This window comes from Microtus pennsylvanicus, chromosome 9 (genome assembly GCF_037038515.1).
Source record: "Microtus pennsylvanicus isolate mMicPen1 chromosome 9, mMicPen1.hap1, whole genome shotgun sequence".
Lineage (NCBI taxonomy): Eukaryota > Metazoa > Chordata > Mammalia > Rodentia > Cricetidae > Microtus > Microtus pennsylvanicus.
Window position 1 is genome coordinate 47,764,291 of NC_134587.1, and position 20,553 is coordinate 47,784,843.

Sequence of the window (20,553 nt, forward strand, 5' to 3'; positions counted from 1 at the left end):
GCCATGACATGCCTCATGTATTAGTCTTCCTTCCATGGAAGCCCACAGCCAGGAGGGAGTTGGCCCCATAGGGTATATATAAAGAACCATATGGCAGGTCACAGCTGGGGAGTCCTGTTGCATAAGAACTAAAAATTCTTGTCTCTCAAGCAAGAGAAATTCTGTAAGCACCAAACCTAGGTGAGAACTGTTCCGCCTCCCACAAAATATGCTTATTCTTAAGATGCAGACTCTCAGAAAGTATCATACCACTAGCTACCGGGTTTTTAGGGGTTGTTTCTATGAGGTAGCTTGGACAGTAACAGGCTGGTAATCAGCGTTTAAATGCACCATAGCACACCAGGGTCTCTGTGCTCAGTGCTTACGGATGAACATCTTAACCTTGAAAGGCTATTTTGAGAGTCAGGACTATTTTATGAAAGTTTTCAATAAATCTATAATAATGAGAAATGTAACAGCAGCAGCAGTGGAGAGCATGAGTTAGCATCCTATTTCCCAAGGCTAAGAGCCTCTCCTTTCTTTAGTGAACAAGTGTGTGTTAAGGAGCCCACTGTATTCTCCAGGTCAGCATAGGCCCTGCTTCTGTAGGTGTCCGTTAGTAAATAATGGCGTAACATGGATCCTTATTTGACTAAACTGTGATGGTAACAAGGGGGACCCATGCCTTGTCCCAGTTATTACATATATCTTCCAGATTAGGAAAACAAGGGTTGGGAGGTTATACAACATGCCTGAAACCACAAACCTGGCAAGTGGCAGAGCCAGGCCCCAGACCTCATTCAGGAGGAGTCATTATACCTGTGATGGCATCAGAGTTCAAAAGCATTTACAGAGAGCCTGCATCTCCCAGGATTTCCCTTCTAGTCCGAGAGTCACTGAACAAGGTAAAGGTGGGATTAGAAGGAGGATGCCTGAGCTGAGCTGGGCTGGGGATGTAGAACAATTCATAGAGTGCTCACCTAGCATGCAAGAGACCCTGGATTCGACCTCCAGGACCCCAGAAAAGAGGCATGGTGGTGCATGCCTGTAACCCTAGAATACTAGGGGGCAGAAGATCAGAAGTTCAAGGTCATCTTTGGCTACAAAAGTGAATATGAGACCAGCCTGGGACACACCAGACTCTGCCTCAAAATCAAAGAGGCTGCCAGAGAGCAGGAAGACTTGCTTGCTCACTTATGTCAACTCACCCTTGAAGCAGGAATAGAGAGTACTCTGCAGCCTTCAATAAGAGACAAATGAGTTTAGGAAAGTTACTGTTCATTTGTGGGGGAAACTCCAATAGGATGCCTTGGAGGAAGTCTGGGGTATCACAGGGCCTGGTGGGTTAGTGTGCCTCCTGGCTCTCAGGTCAGCTTTGTGGTCTGTGAAATTGGGAGGCTGCCAGGAGACCAACAGACAAAGCACTTTATTAGTGCTGGGTGTGGAGCAGGTGTCTTGAAGCAGAAACCATCCAGAGTGTAAGATTTAGCTTGTGCTCTTTCAGTATCACTGTTTCTGCTTCCCTTTGTGCCACCTGCATTACTGTGCCCTTTAAAAGCATTCTTAGATTACTTTATGTGGCTGGTGCCCACGGAGGTCAAAAGAGGAAGCTGGATCCCCTGGAACTGGAGTTACAGATGGTTGAGTCGCCATGTGTGTGCTGGAAACCAAACCTGGTCCTCTGTAAGGGTAAGAAATTGTTTGTTTGGTTTGGTTTTGGTTTTTCAAGACAGGGTTTCTCTGTGTAACAGTCCTAGCTGTTCTGGAACTAGCTCTTGTGGACCAGGCTGGCCTCAAACTCACTCAGCCTGCCCCTCCCCTCAACACCCCTAATGCTGAGATTAAAGGTGAGCACCACCATGGGCCAGCTCATTATTGTATTCTTAATGGAGGTCAAACACATGCGCCATAAAACTCACCACAAGTGGCATTTAGCATATCCTAAGTGATGGGTATTTCATGCTTCAGACACGATGAATAGTGCTCCCATGAGCAAATTGCTTGTGTTTTTGTTCAAACACTGAGTTTTTATTCTTTGGGGTATAAACCCAAAGCTGAAGTGTTGGCTCAGCTACTACTGTCCTAGTTTTTCTTTGTAAAATTGTGGATTTGACATGATAATCACATTAAGAAAATAGTTATCAAAGTAAGAGTGCTTGTCATATTACCTAAAACCACCAGGACAAGAGTTGTGACGGTGTACACCCTGGGAAGTTCAGCATGGGTGTTCATGTGAGATCCTGCTGAGCTGAGGCTACCTGAAAGTCAAAAGCTCTTTTGAGAGGGAGGGGGCAACTTGCAGTAACAAGAATATGAGGCATGGAGGAGGACAGACACATAGAGGTGGCATGGAAGGAGTAAACTCCTGTCCCAGTATCCATAACTTGGAAGACACCTGGGACTAGTCTCAGGAAAAACCTTCCCCAGTCCAATTCATCTTGGTGTTCAAGAGCCAACTCTGGGAGGACTGATGAGGCAGGGGACTGTCTCTAGCAGGAATCTCGCCCCGTGCTTGGAGATCTCTGTCTTGATTAATTAGGGAGTGCCTAGAAAGAAGAGAGCTGGTTTTGGTGGGGACTCTTCCATCTCTGCCTTAAATCGTACATCATGTATTAACTGTGATGGCTACTAGAATTCAAATGAGACATCAACACTCTCCCAGAGTCGGAGTCTGCATTCATTGCTGGAACCACCCGGACCAATAAGAGATGTCGCCAAATGTATTTGTAGTTTAAACATATTTCAACTGTCTTTCTCTTAAAATGCCTTGTAGTAGCTTCCACCTAAACAAGGAAGAATGTCCATCATTTCTTAGGGCTCTGTGTCTGGGGGTGCCAATGGAATCATGGTATGTGGCCAAGGAGGAACAGTGTAGCAACTCTGAGCAGAGAAAGGGACAGAGAAATGAAAATGGAAAAATATAACCCGCCATGTAAAAGCCATTACATCATTAACTGAAAACCAGCCCAATGCAGAGAGCTAGGGTAGCTGTGGTGAAATGGGAAACCCAAATACAGCTGACAGCAGTGTGAGTGGGTGAGACCTTTGGGGAAAGTTCTAGGGCTTCCAAAGCCAGAAAAACATCATTATCTTTTGACTAAGTAATCCCATTCCTCTGAACTTATTCCGAGGAAATCATTCTAAAAAGAGATGTGGGGGTAAAGTGGAGAGAGGAAAACATTTTAGACACAAAGGTAATTTAATGCAGGAAAATTTACCAACAACAAAAAACAAAACAGAAACTGGAGATGTTCTGATGTCCAAAGCAAAGAAAATTAAAGCACATGGGGGAAGGTGGGAACACCAGGTTCTAGGGCAGTGGAATTTTCAGTGCTTTAAAAACTTTTGAAGCACTGGTGCACAGCTGCTCGTGCATCTACAAACTGTATTCATCTTTAAGATGAACTTGTTTGTAATCACTGATATTTACTGTCTCAACAGGTGACAATGCACATCTACACGCACATTCACGTGGGTTCATGCATTCACACACACACGCACACGTGCACTCACATGCACCGTGCTAACAAAGAGCCTAAAAGCTCTAAAAAGCCATGGTTTTCTCCCTCAACCATGGACTGAAACACCCCTGTGATCTGTTAGTGAGCTGGCTGACTGTCACATCCCTGAACCACCTGTGGCCTACAGTAACTCCTGGATGTGTGGATGAACCCCTTCTGGCACTCCCTCGTTCCAGATATGCTCCCTTCTCATGTGTTTTAGAAGCCCCATCTCCCAAACAGTTAAGAGGTTCCACTGAGCCTGCCATCCCACCTCCTCCCTCAACCCCTGCCGCCACCACTGCACCAGGTTGGATCTTGGTGGTATGTGGCCTTCAGTGGTAATGCTGTACAGGAGATGATTACCAACTCTTCTGGACACTTTGACCTTACACTCAGGCTTGGGATCCATGCACCCAGGCTGGTCAGTCAGGACAGCTCATAGTCTGCCTACTCCGTGCTCTCCACCAGGAACACCCCAGCCCCTGTCAGCCTGACTCCTGACTCTCCCTAAGCTGACAGTACTAAGAGACACAAGAGGGAAGGCCTGTGGCCTGTGTGTACCAGGCTGTCCCAGGAAAACTGCTAATCCTGAAAGTGGCTCTGAGCTGGACTTCACAAGCAACTTGACAAACACCAGGCACTAGAGTAGGCTCTGATTTTGCACCAAATGACGAATTTGAATGGACAGCTTCTCTTTACCTTACTTGTAAGGTAAAATGGTGAAATTTTTGTTGGATTTTCTAACTTTAAAATATCTTCAGGACTGCCAAGATGGCTCAGTGGGTAATGAGCTTGCCACATGGGCCTAACTACCTAAGTTCAATCCTCAGAACCCACAGAGGTTTGGAAGGACAGACCTGGTACCACAAAGTTGTCCTCTGACATCACGTGCTTTCTACTAGTACTTGTGTTCTCCCATAAGAAAAAATATTAAAAACAAATATATTTTTTAAATATATTAAGAAAAAGCCTTTAAAATGTGGTAGCAAATGGCTGTCAGTTATCCTCATGGGGGAAAAGCCAACTGTATTTTTCAGATTATGCTGTGTTTACATTCTGGGGTCAAAATACTCCTTCCTTCAGGAAATGATACCAAAAGTTCAGAGTTGGTACAGAAAAAGAAAAAAGAAAAAGGAAAGAAACCTGGCAGCCTCTTGAGAATCCCCAAAGTTTCTTTTTGAAGTCTCACTGGCCCATGAAACTCCACGTCTGGGGCTCTGGCCTGAGATCATACAGGGCTCTCTCTGGCAGTGGGCAGGGTGTTGGATGGCACAAGGCAAGCTAGAGCTGGAAAGCCCTGAGGGCTGCTGAGCTAGGAGGCAGCTCTGCGTGGCTACTGCCTGGCTCGTCTTGAAAATTTGAAACCATTTCGAAGGCTAAGTTAGTAATCTCAGTCTAGATGTCACTTCCTGGTTTTCCTCAATGGAGCTCAGGAATTATGGCAGGCTCATCACAATCCCCATTCAACTGTCACCTTTAAGCCTAGGCACTTCTGTGATGGTGCCAGCCAGCAAAGCCCCATTGTGTGTACATGAAGGGGGCATAACCCAGCCACTACATAGAATGCCAAAGAGTGCCAGGAAGAAATGCCCACAGCCAGCAGAGAACTGGTTTCCCTCAGTGGGGCCCATAGTCCACAGCACAGTCTGCCCCTTTCTGCACCCTCACCCTCTTTGTGGGGTTGGTTTTCCCTGTATCTGCCTCTACCCACCACCCAGCTGTTGTCTCCACAGGTGCCTGCCTTTCTAATATACTGTCTCCAGGTGCCTGTCCCTATCTGACTGTACCAGTCTTCCCACTCCCCCACTCCACGACCTGCCTCTGACCCCTCATACACCACCAGTCCTGGGTTCTCCTCAGCTGCTCTTTGCTTGTCTATCTCAATGTTCCCATCATAGATTTTTAAAGATTCTTTTGTTTTGTTTTTTTGAGACAGTGTTTTTCTGTGTAACAGCCCTGGTTATCCTGGAACTTGACCAGGCTGGTCTTGAACTCACAGAAATCTGCCTGCCTCTGCCTCATAAGTGCTGGTATTAAAGGCATGAGCCACTATCCCCCTGCTAAAAATTTTTAAAAGGCATTTTTTGATGAAATGGAGAAATTCCAGAACATGTAGCCCAGGGCAACTGCCCTCACTGCCCCCCCCCCCCCCAGGATGATCAAGCTCAGGGTCTAGGGAGTCTCACAGAAGCACACATGATTACAAAGTGCTTTTAGTGGCCCCTGAGGAAGGTGACTGAGGAAGGCTCTAGGACGTGTGCCCTTCGGTAGAAGCAAAGGGCCCAGCCTGGGTAAGCGCTGCAGCCCAGGCAAGGCTGTGGTTATGGACTGTGGGGTCTCAACAGGGCCTGTGTTGCCAGTTTACACAAAATGTACCACTGGATCCAGAGCTTGAGCCCATCTCTGCCCTGCAGATGTTCCTAAGCAGGAAGAAAAGAAAAGGAATAGAGATTCCCCTACACACACAAAGAAGGAAAGGAAGAACTGGCAAAAAAAAAAAAAACAAAAAAAAAAAACCAACAACAACCTTCCTCTCCTCCTGTTGACTTAGCGCCATGAGAACAGCGACGATAGCAATAATATACCAAGGTGACCAGAGTGTGGAGTCACTATAGCAGCCATGGGGACAAGCCTTCAGTGTAAGCGCATCCTACTAGATGGCAGGTGGACTCATGTCTACTTTAATATGCATTATAAAATCATCAATTCCTTGAGGACAAATGAAGAGAACAGACTTAAGGAGACAGTTACTAGGAACCACAGGGGTGACCATGACCACTGCAGTCTTGGAGTCACCATGCTCTTACCGACTCCACTCAGAAGCTGCTCTGCCTCTGAGGAGGCCACAGGACGGCAAGCCTGGCATCATACCTGAAAATGGTGAGCAGGGCCTTCTGCATGCCAGAGCTTGGGTCCCCACTGCCCAGGTCACTGTGGAGGCAGGACCTTCTTTTCTTCCTCTTTGGTCTGCTGAGCCACCTGTCTTAGCCTATCTACCAGTCACAAGTGCCTCGGGAAAGATTCCCTGGGCCAGGCCACTAGCCACCTTCTCCTTGCAAGTCTGGCTTGCTTGCTGGTCCTGCTGCTCTCGGCACCTGAAGCGTTGCTGCTTGTGCAGCAGGCTGGGATCAGGAGCGCTTGTGTAATTTCTGGATAGGGGTCCTGTCTGAGAAGGGGCCTGGGTAACATGGCACCAGGGGAGTGGGCCTTGGACCTGGCAGTGAAAATGGCCTAGGAATGGCAGTTGAGCCCTTTCTTATGGCCACAGGCTGTGTCAGCAGCTGCCTGAGGATAGGAACATGGAGTGGCTTGTTGATTCTTGCCTGCCCAGCCTGCCTCATGTCATCAGAGGACAGTGTGACCCACCTCCTGGCCAAATTTTCCTGTGAGGCAGGCAAGCCCAGACATCACACTGCTGGCTCTGAAGTCTGGCCTTGGCTCTTAGGGAAGGATCTTCTTCCATGCCTTCTGGGGACACGGTGCTAAGATGCAGGGAGAATGCTGTAGCAGCAAATTACAGAAGGGACAGAGGGACCTGGGGGTCTAGGAATCCCAAACTGGGGATCTCATGTCTGCCAGGATCAAGCCAATGAGATTGATTTTGAGTTAGAACTTGCAGTCAATGCCAAGGGTCCCCAGCAATGGTCACAGAGAAAATCAGCCACGGGCTCTTAAGGGGAGCTATGGTGGCTGAGCTCATGGCAGACACCACACTGGGCAAGTCCTATGTCCGTGAGTGCTACCAGACTTACTTTGAGAAAAGAAGTCACACACACAGACGTAGGTGCACTCCAGGTCACACAGTGAGTGTGGGATTGTAGGGTATAGAAGTGTAGACCCATACTATCTGTCTTTAATGGCTGGTTGCTATATGACAGCCTAGCTCTGACAGCTGGCATGAAGAGCTCTTTCTTTCCAGGTGTATCTAACATCGGAGTCAGAGTACTTTGTGGGCTCATCTGTAGCCCGCTCTCTGGGGTAATCTGTGTCTGAGAAGATTCAGGGGTCTGTCTTTACAGAGAGCGGTGGTTATTGGCTCTGCTCTTCTCGGTCCCAAAGGTGTTCTCCTCATGATGGCTGATGGCATTAATAATCACGGACTGAGTGAGCTTTGTCGGGTTTGGTTCTGGCTTCTTGTCTCAACTCTGCCCACATTGACAATGCAACCAGAACACTTCCCTATTCTGCTTCCTGGTTGGACTTACTTGTCAGTAAAGGGCACCTTCCACTTAGTCTAACACTCAAGAATGTCCTGGTTCTGGAGACAGTATACTATTCTACAGAGGCCCACATTCAGGAGGAAGGCACACTCAGTCTTAGCACTCTGCCTGCCTGGGCCAAGGCCTCCTCATTCTTCAGGTCAAGGCCCCTAGCATCCCTGTTCACACTGAGGTTGTCCTCAACTTTGGAGTCTTCTGGTTTCACTCTGTAGGACGGAATGTGGTGTGAGAATAGAGTGATGCCCCCTGTCTGCCAGGGGCAGAGGAGCATGCAGACTTGAGCCCAACGCCATACCCTACCCCTAGTGTCTACGATAAAGGGGGCTTTTCTAGACAACAGTGTGATTTCCAAGCAGGAGACGATGAAAGTGAGGGCTCACAGGTATGGAGTCTTTTGGGGACCAGGCAAGCTCAGAATTCCTCACACTTTGCTGCTCATCTGATGATAACCTACTCCACAAGCAAGGGGACCGGAAGGCCATAGCCACACTATTCTCAGCTTCCCGGAAGCTCTCCATGATGGTCAGTGCTAACAGATCACCCGGGAGACAGGTCTCTGGGCATGCCTGTGGGAAGCACCTGAGTGCATTAAGTGAGGTGGGACAACTCACCCATGGTGGGTGACACACTTCCTTGGCTGGGATCCTGGGTATGAAAGGGAGGAGGTGAACCAAGCATGCTTCCTGAGTATGGATGCCACGTGAACAGATGCTTCAAGCTCTTGATGGCCTATGTCCTTAAATCTAGTCAGAGCAGCACTTTCTACCAGCTGAGGTCTGTGCAGGAGACAGTACTCTGGCTTTGTCATGAAAAACAGTGTATAGTCTCAGTTCTTCAGAAGCTCTAGCTAGGTTCTTTGTTCACAACAAAGACTTTTTTTTTAAAACTTAATTCAAGCAGCACAGGTGTACAGAGGGAGAGTGTATTAAAACAATAAAGCCATGAGGATCTGTGTCAGTTCTAGACGCCAGATAATGCCTGTGACCATGACCGGTACTCAACTTCTGGCTTTCCTAGACTCACTCTCCATACAGTGGAGATTAGAATCAGCAGACTCACACCAGGAGAGGACAGTACCCGCCCTTTCACCTGGTGCAGGCTGACCATCAACTTCATGATGGGCATGGCTGCTGCTATAATTCATAGGCATCTTCAAAGCCCAGAGCTGGGGAAAGGGAACTGCCATGGTTTACCCTCATCGCCAACTTGACTGGATCTGGAATTGCCTTGAAGACACACCTCTGGCCATATCTGTGAGGGAGTTTCCAGACAGGTGTGACTGAGCAGGGAAGACCCATCATGAATGCAGACAGCATCATTGCATTGCCTGGTGTCCTGGTCTCAATAGAAAGGCGAAAGGAGGAAGAGCTGAGCACTAGAATCCGTCTCTCTGTTTCTTGACTGGGGACACAAAGTGACCAGCCACCTCATATTCCTACTACCACATGCCTTCCTGCCACGAGGGTCTGCGCATTACTCGGGGCTTCTACTGCTGTGATCAAACACCAGGACAAAAGCAACTTAGGGAGAAGAGGGTTTATTTGGCTTGCACTTCCAGAACTTTCCTCATCAAAGAAGTCAGAATAGGAGTTCTTCTCTCTCTCTCTCTCCCTTTCTTTTTTTTTTAATTATTTATTTTACTTAGAGTATGTTATGTCTCTGGAGGTTTTCTTTTTTATATATACAATTTATTTTATTTTGCATGCATTGTTGTGAGGATGTCAGATCCCCTGGAACTGGAGTTACACAGTTATGCACTGTCATGTGGGTGCTAAGAATTGAACCCAGGTCCTCTGGGAGAACAGCCAGTGCTCTTAACCACTGAGTTATCTCTCCAACCCCAGAACAGGAACTCAAACAGGGCAGGAACCTGGAGGCAGCCACTGATGCAGAGACCATGGAGGGTGCTATGTACTGGCTTGCTCAGTCCTCAGGGCCGGTGTCTTCAGCTGGTCTTTAGTATGTGCTGAGATCCTGAATAAATAGGCTTTAATGACAGAGAAGGAATGGACTTGCTAGCAAGGCGAGAGCAAGCAGGCCAAGAGCAAAAGTTTCCTTCTTCCATGTCCTTATATAGGCTTCCAGCAGAAGGTGTGGTCCAGATTAAAGCTACATCTTCCTACCTCAAAGATCTGGAACAGAAGTAGATTTCTCTACTTCAGATTAAGCAAGAAAAAAAAAAAATCCCTCACAGGTAGGTGTGCCTTGAACTTTTGCATTTAGTTAATTCCAGATGTAGTCAAGTTGACAACCAAGAACGGCCATCACAGACTGTGTCCTCTCAAACTATGAGACAAACAAACCCTCCCTCCTTGGTCTGCTCTTGTCGAGTATTTTATTAGAACCATGAAAAGAGAAAAGAGAGAGTCTTGGGTAGGATGATGATCCAAACCCCAGCACAGTGTCCTCCAGACCACTCAGTTCCACCAAGCAGTCTTACATGGGGCTGCACGCATGACAGGTCCAGTGCTGAATAGATAGTCTCTTAATTCCAGGATTATATTTAGTTGATACTTACTATTATTAATGAGGTGTTCTGAACACAGATTTAAGCTGCATTTATCGTCTAGCAACCAAAAGAGATCATGGGTTTTTAAAAGAAGAGAGAGAGAGAGAGAGAGAGAGAGAGAGAGAGAGAGAGAGAGAGAGAGAGAGAGAGAGGAAGAGAGAGAGAGAGAGAGAGAGAAGAGAGAGAGAGAGAGAGAGAGAGAGAGAGATATCCCTGTGTAAGGGAGGAGGGGTGCCGTCCCTGAAGGGTGGCTGGGCTGACTGGCAGGAAACTGCTGCTCCACAAGCCTGACAGAGCTGAATAAGTTGCGCGGCAGCGTGAATGCTTTCTTTCTCAGTGAAGCTCCTCTCTGTGTAGTTCTGAATACAGTATTCACATATTCACAGGGGGCACAGGACAAGAGCACTAAGTGGATCCCAGGCCTAAGACATGGGCAGGGCAGGGGTGGAGGCAGGAGGCCTGGCTTGCCAGCACTCAGGCAGGAAAGGAACCTGAAACCAGCTTTGTGGTTCCTTGGAGCCTGTAGTGGGTGCTGGGGGGAGGGGGCACGCAGCTGATGAACACTCTGACCACAGACCTCAGCCGGAGAGAAACCAGGCCCAAAATAGGCTGAGCCTCGGGCGTCAGCTGGGATTCGCCCCTTCCAGGGAGTCACAGCTCAAGCATTCTGTTTACCAAGTGCTTCTGCACACATAGAAACGAGGGCGGTCTGGGCTTTCTGCGAAGGGTGGGAGGGCCTCAAAGGCGGATTTCGAGGTGTTGGAATCTTCTTTGAAACACTGTGCCAGAGCAGGCGGCTCAGCACAAACCTGGCAGAAAGGGGAGAGCACTGCGGAGTCTGTCCCTAAAAGGTCCATCACATCCAGCCTGGCAGGTAGCAAAAAAAGGGGATGACATCTGCAGGAACACCACCTTGGCAGGCATCTAAGTTCCTGAGAGTGTGTGGATGCCCTGCTCTTCTTGCAAGGGCTGTGTGGAAGGAGAAGCAGAACCTGGGGATCATTTACCCCCAGGGCCACACCCAGCTCAGATGCTCTTCTCTCTGCAGGGATGGAGCTGAGGGTGAGGCAGGGAGAAGGGAGGGTTTCACGGGGTATACTGGGTCCTCTTCTGTTCTCTTCTTAGGGCCCTGCGCTATCTCCCCAAGGGCTCCTTCCTGCCTTGTCTGCAGATCTATGGAGGGGGACAGAGTCAATGTCACTGAAGCCCAGCCACAGTGAAACATCTGACACAAACATGTCCTTAGTGGCCAAGGCACTTCTGTAAGCTGGTGCTTTTAAGCTCTGCTTTACAAAGGTCATGGACAGATGAAGGGTGACAGAAAGAAGAGCACGCAGCTCACAAATGGTGGAGCTGGGCTTTGAACCTCAGCCCTGGGTTCTAGAGATTACACTCTATACAATGTTCCTGCCCGCCTGGCTGGATGATACCAGCCATGAGGTGAGGGGGAAACCTACAGCACAGGCACTTTAGTACCCACCTGTCATGCCAGCCCCATAAAACAGGCATCATTCCCAGCCCCGATCTGGAAAGGGGAATGGAGACCCATGTGTGGGCCATTCAGCTGGCAAGCGAGGTCAGTGTGCAAACCTGGGTCCCTATGACTCTAGCGCCCACCACTGCACCACCAGGCTCTTTGTTTATTGCCTATCAGCATATGTTCTGCTCTGGGCTGGACCCTGGAATCTAACAGTGGCAACTAGGGAGCCCATATAACCACCCAGCCTGCTGAGAAAGGAAGTACACTAAGCCTACCCTCTTGGCCTACAGTTCCACCCATGAAACTGACACATAGCTAGCTGAACTGTGCTTCAGAAGGTGCTTTTCTGGGTAATTTGCAGAAGTAGTTTCTGTGACAGAGTCATTTTTCCAGGCTCCTTTTCTTTCCTAGTCTGTTTCAGAAACATCACTGGAAACCAGAAACAGACTGACAAAATCAGTCATGTGACTCTTGATTTCCAGACCAGGTTTCACCGTGTGTCTTACATGCTGGGTTCCCTTGTATTGGAGTCAATGGCATCGGAAGAGGGGAAGCCTGAGAGCCAGCTCCTAGGTACTGACTGGGAGAAGGCAAGCTACACCCTTCCTGTTTGGTGCTGGACCAGTTTTTGTGCACAGGAAACAACCTCCAGCAGTAAAGACAAGGTCATTCCTTGGCGAGCCATAGCTCATGGGTGCTCCTGTGAACTAGTTGGAACTGAGTGTGAATTTTGGACCACATCCCACATCTACTGAGTCAGAAGTCTCGGGGAAGGGCTCCTCGTCAAACTATGTTTTCACAGTCCTCAGTTAACTCTGAACCATTTGAGATCACTGAATATTGAACTCACAGAAGTCATAAGCACAAAGGATCTACCACCCACTGAGCCATTATGTGTGTCAGCCATACATCTCAATCTTGGCACTAACTCTGGGCATCAAAAGTATTATTCTACTTGGGTGCAGTGGCACACTCCTACAATGCCAGCACTTCGAGAGCTGAAGCAGAAAGACGACAAAGTCTTGACCAACCTGGGATACATGGCAAGTTCCAAACTTACCTGAGCTACATGGGGACCCAGTCTCAAACAACATAAAAATAAACAGCTATGCTATAGGAAAATAGATAAAGGAGTTGGAAGCAGCCTTAAGAGTCCCCGCATTACCTTGATGGAAAGTCTGTCAAGAGTGTGAACTTTGGGTCTCCAGGGGCCCAGCTCCAAACTCAGGCTTGTCCACTAACTGCTGTATGAATATCACCTTCCAAACCTCAAGCGAGCTAAGCCACCTCATCACATACAAGGGGAGACAGTGGGGAGACCCTTTTCTGAAAGGGCCTGTTCTGAGGATGCAATGAGCTCATCCATGCGGAAGGCCTCCCACCAGGCCAGGCCCATGTGAGCACGAACATGAAGCAGAATGCATCTGTTATGTAAGTGCAGAGGTTCCCCAAGGCTGCAGGGATCCATAGACTGCAGCTCCCAGAACTGGATCTCAGGGACCTCCCCATAAGACAGCCCTTCAGACTAAGCTAGTGCCACTTAGAAAAGCAGTACCAGGTGGCTGGTACCTCAGCTGGTAAGAAGCAGTGAATGAGAAGGGGCTGGGGGGCTGGGAAGAAAAGGCGTTGTTAGCCAGGGAGAATGAGCATAGCAACAATAAACACAGCTGCCTGGGTTTATGGGTCTCCTGGAAGCAGCGCCCTCCCCAAAGAGAGTCACTAAAGCCAGTCTGCTGAACATGACTGAGTCAGCCAGTGTGATCAGCAGGGTTGACAGAGGCCAGCAAGCACGTGCATCCACGCATCACTGCGGCTCTGTGCAGAAGGCCTACCTAACAGGAAGGGACGGACACTGTAAAATGCCGCATGTTTAAAGAGACAACCTTGTCATTTTCCATCCAATTGGTTAATTATCCACAACAACTTGCTCAGCGGTGCTCAGGAGTCAAGGTTGCTCTGGCAGAAGCAGATAATCCAGAAGCTGAGGTACAGACTCTGGGGGACACTCGTATAGATGCAGCACCGGCTGCTATGTGACTGCTCTCACTCCTGGGAAGACTATATTATCAAGCTCTTGCCAGAAACCATATTAGTCTGATCAGCTGCCTCTGGGATCCCAGGGAGGTAAGCAAGGTTAGCTATTCTTCATGAAGGCAAGGTTTTTAGCTGGTGTGAGTGGGAGGTTGTAGTGCCCACCCACCCCACCCGTCACACTGTTCCCTGGAGGGCTGTCTGACCCAGACTAGGCTCTAGAAATGACTATATACTTTTTAAGTTTACATTGAATGGGAATGATTTTAATCAGAGATGGGAAAAGTCCATGAACTTTCGGTTGCGAGGAAATCAAATCATCAAATTGTAAGAGAGCCTCTACTTCCATTGGACTTCGGTTTCTCCTTTCGGGACAGGCCCCAGCTCACACAGTAGAGGGGTTCGGTAAAACTACGTAAGTATTACTGAAAAATACCGTTCTGAGGTAAAATGACAACCAGTCAGAGGAAAGTATCAGCAAGCTGGCTCCCAGCAAAGTGCCCAGATGACGCTTAATAAGCATTTGTTCATTAAATGACAAATGTGCTTCATCTCTGGGTGATGTCACACTGGATAAAACTGGCTGCTTGGACCCTGTCCCTGACAAGTGAATGGAGAAGTCAGGAATGAGTCGGATCACGTGGAGCTACTTCACAGCAAGTGTGCAGCCCACTCTGATGCCTAGATACTTGTGTCTGATCAGTGCTTAAAAGACACCAAATTCTCAAGTATTCTCCGCGGTGCCTGAATACCCTTGGCGACACTGGACAGTACTCTGCCATGACAACTCCCTGCTGACCAAGTCTTCAGATTTTGTTTAACGGAGCCAGAGAATGTGCAGCTGCTGGACGCTGGGCAGCAAGTCACAGGACTGATGCGGGCCTCCAGGAGGGGAAGGAGCAGTCGGCTTGTGTCAACTGGTTTTATTACATCTGGGTGGATGGAGACTACAGCATCCTACCAGCTCCCTGAAGCTTGGACACTCCCTGGGTCCTACTAAGACCAGCTGACCAGGAGAGGAGGGGCTTTGCCTCTTCATCTCCAATCTCTCTGAAGCCTCAGCACCTAAAACTGTTACCCTTTCTTCCAGCGGTCAAGTCTTCAACTTTGAAGTATGTCATATCTTAGTAAGGAACAAATGGCAGCCGAACAAATACATTGGGGAAACAAGGACAGGTAGAAGCTGAGTGGTGGCATACACCTTTAATCCCAGCACTTAGGAGGCAGAGGCAGGTGGATCTCTGTGAGTTTGAGGCCAGCCTGGTCTACAGAGCAAGTTCCAGGACAGCCAGTGCTATACAGAGAAACCCCGTCTCAAAATCAACAACAACAAAACAAAAACCACAAAATAGTGCTAATGGGTCTATGGCCTTTCTTCTGCAAGAAGTCACATCCTGATTTCAAAGACCAAAAAAGAAGAAAAAGGACTCTGGAGCTGAAGAAATGCGATTTTCCCCAGGACAGTGTGCTCCTCCTGGCATTACACAGGTTCAGTCCCAGCTCCTCTGCTAATTAGAAATACAGACCTGAAGCAGTTCCCTCATACGGTGTTAGAGATTAGCACTACTGTGACATGACAGCTGAGATCACCAAGTTATCAGAAGGGAAGGTTTTATTGGGGCTTACAGATCCACCCCATAGCTTGTTATTGTTGCTTTGGGTCAGTACCAAGGCTGCAGAGTAGAAGAGCCCTGGTTACACGATGGTGGCTGTAACAGTGCTTACTTGGTTGTTTCACCAGAATGACCTAACTTCCTCCCGTGAGGCTGGACCTCTGACAAGTTCCAATAGTACCACAAGCTGGGGACCAGTCAAGGTCTAAACTGTAACGAAATGAGAGAGTGAGCGATGTCTCTGGAATACACAGCTTGATGCTCTAACGAGGCATGAGAAGACTGCATCACCCATTTCTTAATGCTCAGGTGGTAGGTACTGTGAGATGGAGATTTCCCAACAGATGAGTCTGACCAAGGGTGAAGAGGGCAGGCCCTGACTGAGATGCACCACGTGACTGCACCAACAGGGGCAGGAGACTCACAGCTGTAGCCTCTGAGAGATATCTGAAATACTTGTCCGAAGCCCCAGGAACAAGAAAAGCAGGGTGCTGGATGAGATGGCTTTGGAAGGAGGGAGGTACACTACAACATTTCCTGGGGTGTGGTAGTGACAGGCAGACATAAAACACAGGTCTGGAGAAGACAGGAAAGAGGCTGGACCCTGAGGCTGGAAATGGGGGTGGGGGGACAACAGGAAGGAGAGAGTTACAGAAGAGGACAGCCAAAAATTGCTGTACAAACTTCCGTCCGATTCTTAGCCCTAAACATGTACGTCCCACGTGGAAAGGAACCACAAGTTAATGCAGGAGCTGGGAGAAAGAGAGTTCAGCAATTTGCTGGAGGGTAGAGTTTGGAGTTCAAGTCCTACTGAGCTAAAGCAGCTTTGTATCAATGTGCCACATTCATAGTGAAGAGTCTCAGAGACACTAAGAAGCAGAAATGCGTGATGTGTGATCAAGGGGAAAAAATCCACACACACACACCAGCCCCAAGTCAATAAACTCAGATATTAGATTTGGTAGACAAGGATTTGAAGATGGCTATTCAAGAGCTGGAGAGATGGCTCAGAGGTTAAGAGCACTGGCTGCTCTTCCAAAGGACCCGGGTTCAATTCCCAGCACCCATGTGGCCACTCACAACTGCCTGTAACTCCAGTTTCATGGAATCTGGTATTCTCATACTGACATACATGCAGTCAAAATATCAATGCACACAAAATAAATATTTTTTTTAACAAGTGAAAATAAGAGTTTCAAAAAATGAAGGTCAAAACAGGTCCTCTCAGAAGAGAAATGACAGTCACACAAAGAATGAAAGAGTAGGTACCCCTCCCCATTTCTGGAGACATATGAACACAGACGTGACACATATCATAGCTGGTGGTCAGAAAGCATCTTACAAATGACCTAGGCAATGGTTGATAACACCTTTTGATATAGACCCAGAAGTGTCCCTTGTCCAGACGAGACCAGAGATCTCTTGTGATAAGGAGAAAATGCAGTTTCACACCCTCAAGAAGACGGAGAGCAATGTGACAAACACTCGAGCCGTGCCTTCCCACAGAGCTCGTCACTCCCTCCAGGTCATCTCATAGACCCACAGTGCTGAAGCTATCTGAGCTTGAATTCAGCAAATGTGCCCCCCCCCCAATCATTTCCCTTTTCAAGAGAGCAGCCAAACTCCTCTGGTCTTGACCTTCAGGGCGTATTCACCTCCTGTGCTCAGCAGATTGCTGACTTCTGATCTCTTGACCTCTCACTCAGAAAGCATAACTTTTCTCAAGCCTCACTTACCCATCTCCTCCAGCAACCTCTGTGGTCTCCAGCTTTCCTGTCCTGTTTTTTGTTTTCTCTCATGTTCCAATAAAATCCAGCTTCTTGGGATTTTGTTTGTTTTGAATTTAGCTGTTCATGGTGGTGCACATCTTTAATATCAGTACCAGAGAAGCAGAGGCAGGAGGATCTCTGAGTCTGAGGCCAGCCTGGGCTATACAGAGTTTCCAGCCTGGGCTACCTACCTTTTAAAAAAGTCCAAGTGGAAATTATGAAATATAGTACCTAACAAAACGTTTCCATTGAAATTAACGGATTGATACACAGAAGAAAGAAAGGATCAACACAACGGGAACCAGAGAAAAGATCTGAACCGAATCATGGGAGGAGATACACAGACAAACTTCCAGTGACAACAGCGTATAAATGGAGTCGAAGGAGGAGGGAGAGAAAGCACTGTACAAAAACATCTAAGAAATAAAGCCCCTGTCCTAAATTTAGTGAAAGAGAAAAGCAGCCACTGGAACAAGAGATTCAGGGAACTCCATGCAAATAGTGATGCAAAGAGCATCACTATTAACCTATCACAGACTGTGAGAAGCCAAAGAGAAGAGGAAAACTTCAAAGACGACAGAGGGGTGAAAGAAAAAAAAAAAAACAATTAAAGTCAAGTGTGATGGTACCTGCCTGCAACTCAGGCCGAGGTGGAGGGACCCTGTGTCCCAAGACAGCCTGTGCTACACAGCCAGAATCTGTCTGAAACAACAGAAACAAGCCTGGAGGGACGCTCGGCAGAGCGCTTGCCTACCATGCAAGAAGTGCTGGGTTTGACCCCCCAGCTCCACAAAATTCAGGACTAGCGATGCACAGCATGCCTGTGCCCCAGCAGCTGTGAAGTGGAGACAGGAAGATCAGAAGTTCAAAGTCATCCTTGGCTACACAGTTCAGTTCAGTCCTTAGAATACATGAGACTCTGTCTCAGAACCAGAAACCATGAGGGAATGCATGTCCGCACAGGAGCTAAGAGAGCAGTAAAGAAGGTAACAGTTACTGCACCTACACTCACTGGCTTGAACACAGCCAGACTTGTTGAACTAACGCGTCACATCTTATTCAATATTTTCAGAATGTTTTTATTTTATGTGTATGGTTTGCCTCTGTGTTTGTCTGGGTGCCCAGTACCCAAGGAGACCAGAAGAAGGTGCTAGATCCCCTGGAACTGAGTTACTGATGGTTGCGAGCCATCATACAGGTGCTGGGAATCGAAATCAGAGCCTCTAGAAGAGTAGCTAGTGCTCTCAAGAGCGGAGCCATCTATCTCCTCAGCCCCTCATTCAATTTCTTTCATGGCTCTCTGAGGTAGATGTTTACATTACCCACATACAAATGAGGGAAAGGGAAGAAGGTTCAGAGGAACTACGTGGTGGAAGCGGAAACTCACTCCGAGGCCTGAGCTCCCCACCAGACTGCCTCAGGTCCCCAAAGGGGCAAGGGTTGTGCAAATATGGGCAGGACAAGGCTACTCTGGGGCTCTTCCCTACTTGTTGGCAGTGTTGGAGCTTGGGATTACTCAAACAGAAATACCACGATAAACCGCACGCATGCGCTGCATCTGTCAGCCAAGGCTGTGGTGGTCCTGAAGACTCCCTTTGCCATTAAGTAAGTCCTAGGGCCTCCAACTGTCTTTCTCACCAACTGACTACAATCATAGCCACAGTTTCAGATGGCCGGCCTGCGGTTCCCAGTGGCAGGCCCCTCAACGGTGGTCTTTTACTAAGACAATCCCAGCCATGTGTTTCTTTAAAGCCTGTTACTGCTCCTTGGCATTTAATTCCACCTCTCTAACAGGGCCTCATCTCTCCTCAACCAAATTGCTCTTCTCTCAGTTCCACTTAAGGAATGCCTTGTGACTGGGCACGGTGGGATGTGCCTGCAATCCCAGCATTCAGGAGGCTTAGGTAGGTGGATTTTGAGTTTGAGTCCATCCTTAGCTATGTAATAGGTTCCTGACTCAAACAAAACAAAACACAAGGGAGCCAGATAACTGCTCTTGCAGCAGTATCTTCTCCAGCTACTACTGTGGTCTAACAAATGACATCAAAACTCAATATCCTAACAACTATTCCATTAAGCTGTGTGCCAGGATTCAGATGTGGATAGTTCTTTCTCTCTTTCACAGCCAGGACCCCAACAGGAAGACTGCATGGCAGAGAGTAAATACAGGCAGGGGGAACTTGGTACTTAGGGGCTGGAACCATCTGGGGAAACTTTCCACACATGCTAGAGGGGCGAGACTATCTGTCATGAGCTGTGACCCCTGAACTCAGGCTCTGACTTGCTCAAGGCTCTAGGTCCTGCTTGTAACAGACCACCTGTTCTCTGGTCCCCTTTTCTCTTGATACAGTGTTACAAACCAGCACCCTCACAGACTTGTGAGGACAGAGCATGGACACCAACTCTAATGGGAGGAGTGTCAGGATTGCCTGGTAACTTGGAGGTGTTGGGGCCATCATTGAGGAAGCAAACTACCACCGTGTCTTTACCTACTCCTCCCAGTCTCAACTCTCCCTTCTCTACCTGAACTGCCTACTGGGTCTGAGCTATTCTATGGGTCTGGACTTAGTTACTTTATCAGGTAGCTGGTCCTGGCTGCTACATCTCCCCGTGAGATGCACCCTCAGTATCCAGCACTTTTCAGACCCCGTGGTATCTCTCCCAGCTCGGGGTATCAGCTGTCAGAGGACAGGGTGTTTGCTAACAGCAGCATCTTCACGAACACACCCAGAAGTGAGAAGGAGAGATATGACAGAGCGGGGAAAGGGAAAAGACAGGACAGACCTCAGTGTGCTGTGTGTCTTGGGCTGAAGAATATAGTGACCTCCTCCTGCCAAAGGTATGGCTTCAGGAGAGGTGCTTGGCCACAGGAAACCTGTCCAGGTCCCAGGCAGACCACAGAGTGTGTGGCATCTTCATCTGCTGGTAGAAGATAACTTCTTGTCCAGTCCAGCTCTCTGGCTAGTGATGTCCTATAAGGTCCACAGTCTCTTCTAAGAAAGGAAGGGACTGCCAGAAAAAGGGGGAGCCAGGTAGGCTTAGGAGAAGCTAAGGAAGGAAAAAATGTATTTCTTGAACAGAAGGATGGCAGTCCTGGGAGGAGAGGGAAACCACAGTGAGTCTGTCTTTCTAGGGACCAGGATGTGCCTCCTGGTGCCCTGGTGTAAGAGAGGTCCACTGAAGATTCCCTCCTAGTGTGTACCTACAAGTCACTGTCACTAAAGCTGTACAAAGAAACATCGCTGCTAATATCAACAGGAGAGCCTGTTGGGGGGACTTGAGGGTTCCCCTTCCCCACGCTCCTCCAGGAGGCCTAGTAACCTGCCTGGCCTTCCTCTAACTAGCCCAGGTCTGACATATCTAGAGGACTGTAGCTTGGGGACATCAGTGACATCTTTCCCTTTTCTACTCTGAACCACCAAACAGTCTTTGAGTTCCATGATCACAGC

General features: G+C 48.3%; 1 protein-coding gene across 15 annotated transcripts in view; it reads right to left on the reverse strand.

The window, feature by feature from the left end:
- The window catches only part of Ralgps1 (Ral GEF with PH domain and SH3 binding motif 1), a 231,799-nt gene that overhangs the window by 60,290 nt on the left and 150,956 nt on the right, over window positions 1-20,553 (reverse strand). The window lies entirely within an intron of this gene.